The sequence below is a fragment of the Echinops telfairi genome, unplaced genomic scaffold (genome assembly GCF_000313985.2).
Source record: "Echinops telfairi isolate 266 unplaced genomic scaffold, ASM31398v2 ScPeMD7_5;HRSCAF=22, whole genome shotgun sequence".
NCBI lineage: Eukaryota > Metazoa > Chordata > Mammalia > Afrosoricida > Tenrecidae > Echinops > Echinops telfairi.
Genome location: NW_022103901.1, coordinates 12,684,953 through 12,691,359, shown reverse-complemented (window position 1 = coordinate 12,691,359; position 6,407 = coordinate 12,684,953).

The window sequence follows — 6,407 nt, the reverse complement described above, 5'->3', positions numbered from 1 at the left end:
TCCTGTCTCCAAGGAAAGCAGTACCTCGTTCCTGACATTTCTTCCAGGGAAGGCGATACCATTCCCCGCCTTCCCATCTCAACATGACCCACGTTTTGTTCTGGTTTTTGTTTGAAATGCGACTTCTTTATCAGCTCCTGGGTCCGTTCCAACCGCCTCCTTGCAAATCCATGGGGCACACAGTGTGCAAGAAAGCTCCCAAAATGCTTTGCGTGGATGGAAAGGAGAAGGGCATCCAAAAAAAAGAGGAAGACCCCGGCCGAGATGGCTCTGGCCGTCGGAAACATTGAGAGGACGGCAAGACCGGGCAGCGTCTTGCTAGGAGTCAGAATCGACCCGACAGCACCTCCCAACGACAGACACAAAGCAGCCTTGGCCCCTCCACCGCCTTGCATCCCCCGCTGGAACACCATCACCAACCACCGCGTCCTCCGAGCTCCATTCTTGCTCTCACCTGCTGAATCGTGTTAGCCGTTTCTGCTCACCACCCAGTCTATTCTGCACTTAATGTTTTGGGTTTTTTTTTTTTGTAATTGTCTATCATTCTCATCCCCCAAAGATCCATGAGATCACAGGTGGAGTGTGCTGCCGACGTGTTGCTCAGGTACGTGGTGAGAGAGATGCACGGCTATGTATGCAAACAGGGTGTGGGATTGTGTCACGTGTCTGCAGCAGACACGCTCCATCCTCTGTACCCCGAGTGTGGGATTAAAGGGGAGAGGGGACCCCACAAATCATCACAGGTCCAGTAGGCGCAACTGCACAGCGATAATAAGTAAAGATTATAGTAAAGTCATAGAGAGCATGAGAGTTAAAAGATGGAGTCAAGTAATGGAGTCAGACGCAATTCATGGTAGTATTGCTCACCTCAGCCCCGCTTGGTGGTCCACGTGGAGGGAGAGAGAGAGACTCTAATATTTCCCGAGCTTTTTTATCCCCTCTGGGAGCATGCAAGCCCCCTAATTACAGGTGAAGACATATGTCACAGGAAGGGGTTGCACTATAGGCATACACATTGTAAGAAGGGGATCTATGCGCATAAGCATAACAGGAAGGGGATGAGCTAGGGGTGTGCCCATAGGAATGGGAAGGTCTAGGATTATACATGTGACAAGATGGGCGGACCCTAGATTCACATGGCGGCCTAGCCTTGGTTATCCTTGGGCGGGTTTGACCTCTCTGGTGTCTCCTACAAGGAAACAGACAACTACTATCCTTATCAGAAGGGAGTGGGCCCTACCTGTTGTGAGATAAACAGTGGTGTTTACTTGTTCCAGGTGTCTGATAGCTCTTAAGGAGAATGACCCCTAATCTACTCCTAATGGCGTCCAAAGTGTACAGTCATTCGCAAGCAGCTAAGTCTGGCATATATTTGGGGGAGACAGCTTGAGAGAAATCCTTCTGTTTCCCACACCGGAGCAGCTTGTGCGTGCTGGCCTGAATTCCCACTGCGGCACTCTGTAGCCAGGTTGGCCTGCTGGGGAAGGTGGGGCATCCCTGTAGGAGAGGCTGATGCTAACACCCATGAATATTAACAAACACTTTGGCGTGCTCGGTTGAAAGGAGGGCAGGATGGGGCCAGTAAATGTGTTGGTAGAGGGGAAAATGAGGAGCTGATACCAAGGGCTCAAGTAGAAGGAAAATGTTTTGAGAATGAGGAGGGCAACAAATGTACAGATGTGCTTGACACAATGGATGGATGGATGGATTGTGATAAGAGTTGGATGAGCCCCCAGTAAAGTGATTAAAAACAAAAAGAGGGATGATGGGAACTATTTACAGTGAACCCTCGTTTATCGCGGCTAATCGGTTCTAGACCCTACCGTGATAAATGAAATTCCGCGAAGTAGGATTCCTTATTTGTAAATCAAATATTTTCGTAGTTAGAGCATAGAGGACCTGAAAAAACACCCCTTAGTCACCATTACACTCGTATTACCCATTTTATTAAACGAAAAAGGGAAAATACAGTAAAACATTTTGGACATTACAATTATCATTTATTATTTATTATATTATTTATGGCATCTAGTTTACAGTATTACATATTTCACATACAGTATTATTATACATAGTTCTTACAAATACTGTAATCAATAGCCTATGAAATGACTTAAGGGATGTACTCTACAGGTGGGTCGCCTTCTTTTTCCTCTGAAGGAACGGGTGTAGGCAATGGGTGCTGTTACGCAAAAACCGCGATAGAGTGAAGCCGCGGAAGTCGAAGCGCGAAGTGGCGAGGGTTCACTGTATTCATTCACCCAATACTCACAGCAAGCAGGTTGGAGCTCGAGGGGTGAGGGCTGTGAGCTCCAAGCCCCACGGCCGGGGAGAAGCAGCCTACCTCCTAAAGTCCGGGAGCCCCAGGGCAGAGGGGCCTAGAAGCCCTGCCCCTCAGGTCCCTTCACCATCACGCTTCTCCTTCTCCGTGTAGAAACAGCTCCAGCTTGGAAGCCCAGGAAGGACCTGATTCTGCTGATGGACCAAAATCTAGGGGCTGACGTCCATAAAAGGAGAAGTGAAAGGGTGGTCTTCCTGAAGGTTCTACACAGTAGGACACAGCTGGAGTCCCGGCCCGAGGAACAACCTTGGGCGGGCGTCGGCCTTGCAGAGCCCCAGACCCTTGACTGCGCTGCCCGAGACACTGAGGGTCTGGAGACAGGCCCAGCGCCCAGGCACTGGACCGCCAAACTCATCGGCTTGTCGGAATAGCTGAGATGCCTGTGCACTTGAGGGCCCAGGAGCTTGGATCCGGGAGTCGGGACAGTGGAAAGCCGCCCAGAGCTGTGCTCAGAAGCTGTGCCCTTTGGGAGGAGTGTGAATTAGGACTTTAGTTTCCTCCTCCGTGAGCTGGCATGACAGTGCCTCTACCCCATCACCGGCTTGATTCCAGCTCACGGAGATGCCCTGAGCGGAGGGTCGTAGAACTGGGCTCCACAGAGATTCAAGACTGCGGCCTCTCAGGAGCGGCTCAATAAGCCCCTTTCTCCCAAGGCACCTCCGGGCGGGTTCGAATGCCCAGCCCTTTGGTTGGCAGTTGAAGGCTGAACTCTCAGCTTCGCTTTGCTCAGAGACTTGATAGAATCACGAAAGCCTTTTTCCAAACTGCAAAGTGCTCTACCCCACTCTGCCACCAGCGGAACCTGCAATGCCATGGCAGCGATGCTTCACCTGCCCACCACCCCTGGGAAACCGCGTCTGCCCATTAACTCAGCGGCTTAAACCAGAGGGAACATCCACGGGAGAGCTGCAGTTAAGTCCCCCAGTCATTTGGGGAGCCTGGGAAGGTGGAAAGCACCAAGACAGACAAAGGGCGCTAAGAGGGGCGGTGGGAAGAGTCAACACCAGCCTGGCCATGAGCCGTCTCTCTCCAGGAGGCTTACAGCCTCACCGGGAGACAAGAAGCCGATTTCGTTCTCTTCTTGACACATCCTCTCCTCCAGAAGGTGGGAGAATGCCGGGTCATCTCACCATCCCCTACTTTTGCTCTTCTCCCCCATCGCTGCCACGGAAGACGACAATCCTGCAGAACAGCTCCTTACAAGAAAGGATTTCTTTACAGGCACCATCTCCAGACATATGCCCAACTCGAATACGTTTCTTTTTTAAAACACTCACTGCCCTCCAGTCAATGCTGACTCATAATGACCCTATAGGACAGAGTTGAACTGCCCACTTTCGGTTTCCAAGGCTGTAAATCTCCATGGAAGCAGGCGGCCTCCTCTTTCTCCCAGGGAGGGGCTGTTTTTTAAGCCCTGGCCTTGTGGCTAGTTGTCCAGCCGCCAGGGCTCCTCGTCAACTTTAATAAACCCCAAACTCATCCCAGCCACCCAGCTGACTCCAACTCACAGCGGTCCTATGGGACAGGGAAGACCTGTTCCCTCCCACTCCACCCCGGGGTTTGTTTCTGAGACTGTAACTCTTTACAGGAGCAGAAAACCTTGTCTTTCTCCCGTGGAGCAACTGGTGGTTTCGAACTGCTGACCTTCTGGTTATCAGTCCAACATGTCACCTGCTATGCCACCAGTCAACCATGGTGCTAAACATCTTCCATGTATCATCTCATTTACTGCCCGATGTGGGGCAAGGAGTCAAGAAGTCCTGGGGGTGCAGCCATTAAGCACTCGGCTGCTAACTGAAAGGCTGGCGGCTCTGCAGAGAAAGGCCTGGTGATTGCATAGCCCAGAAAAGTCTATGGTGAGGGCCAGTTCTGCTCTACACACTTGGAGATGCCTCCAGGCAGAATTAACTCGATGACAACTCATCAGCACCACAACAGGAGAAACTGTCTATACCATAGAATGGTTCATGCTGTTGCACAGTCTTTGAGAGAGACTGTCTACACAATGTGAACAGTCCTGGCTGGTTGCACAGTGTTTGAGAGAGATTGTCTACACAATATGAATGGTTCTGGCTGCTGTACAGTCTTTGAGAGGTCTGGGAAGACTCTGGAGTGAGTTGTCTAGATTCATATTCCAGCTCTGCTGTTTGCTGGCTGAGTGAGCAGGTCGCTAACTCTCCTTGGGCCTCAGTTTCCCCAGCTGTAAGATAGGCATCGTGATTCCTGCCTGGCACGACAGCTCTGAAACTGTCAAGAACTTGGAGGAGTTAGTGGGGGTGACGTGGAAACCCGCATGCAGATATGAAGGTGGATGGGTGCTGCTTGACTGGGCCATAGACCCTGGTCTTCAGGAAGGAGTGAAGAACATTAGAAATAGTGAGCATGTAGATAAATATGAACAACAGCCTTTTAAATGGTTTTATTCATAATTCTCTTAAAATTAAAATCATGTATGGTGAATTTATTACACATATAGTGTAACACATGTGATAACCAGCATCAAGAAAAATAAGAAATCCATTTATATGGTTGCAAGTTTCTTGGGTTGCTTATCAACTGGTACAGTTTAGTTCGGAATAGACTGTGAAGTTAGCAACATATATTGCATTCCTTAGAGTAGGTACTAAAAAGGTAATGCAAAAAAGATATAGACAAAGAGCCACTAAATATAATAAAATTCCAAAATAAGTATTCAAAAGGAGGCAAGAACAACAAAAGATGGAGCAAACAAAGAAAAGTAAAATGGTAGGATTAACTTCACCTAATGAGAGGAGCCCTCATGGGCAGCTAACCACAAAGTCAGCAGTTCGAAACCACCAGCTACTCAAAGGCAGAAAGAGGAGGCTTTCTGCTCCTGTGAGCAGTCCCGGTCCTGGAAACCACAGAGGCAATTCTACTCTGTCCTGCAGGGTCTCTATGAGTTGGGCCTGTCTTGATAGCAGTGAGTTTGACTTTGCATATAAATCATTAAGGAGCTCTGGTGGAGCTGTTTGATCAGCGTTGGACAGCTCCCCACGAGGTCAGCAGTTCAAAACTACCAGCTGCTCCATGATTAGACTAGCTGATCCTATAATGATTTGTAGCCTCAGCAGCCCTAGATTGGGTCCTTGACTCAGAATCAACTTGACGACAGTGGTTTTGGTCTTGTCTCAATAATCACACTAAATGTAAATGGATTTGTGTTGGGATTCTAAAACCACTCCTACATTGGGAGTCATTAGAAAGGTTCTTGGGATTCGGAATGTAATTGTACTCAAAGCTAACATTTATTGTAGCTCTCCAGTAAGGATGCACAGGAGGGTCACAAAGGGAAGACACACAGTGTGAAGGCTTCCTTCCATTCTTGTCCTCCCATGAGGGACCAGACCAAGTGCATCCTTTCTCCAGCCATGAAAATGCAGCAGCCTGTGTGTGATATTTTTGTCCAGGACGAGCTAAGTGCTGGGGCTTTGGGGGTCCCAGCCATGTAGGCACCCTGTGCCTAGCACATACCAACATTCTAGACTCCCATCAGAAAGCAGGTGTGTAGCATAAACCATACCGTTTGTACAAATAGTCAACCCGCGAGTCATCTTTATCAGTGAACTGTTGACTGGAAACACTTCCAGAAGTATGCTCCCAGATACTGACCAATGGTCTCAGCCCTGCTCTGTTGTTATTATTATTATTTATTAATTTATTCCACATGACTAAATACTCTGATTAAGAGGTATAGATTGACAGACTGGATAAAAAGCAATAACTCATTACATACTGTACAAAAGTTAACTTCAAATACATAGACACAGGCTAAAAAATAATGGATAGGAAAAGATGTGCTATGCAGCCAATAACTACAAGGAAGCGGGAGTGACTATATAAATATCAGATGCACTCCCAGGTAAAGAGTCTTATTACAGATAAGGGGGTGCCTTCCACAATGATTCATTGGGAAGACATACAATTATAAATAGGAATGTGCCCAATAACAGGACTTCCATGATTCATCAGTTTGCTGTACTGCGGCGGCTTGTGTATTGCTGTAATGCTGAAGCCAGGCCCCTGGTATTTCAAATATCAACAGGGT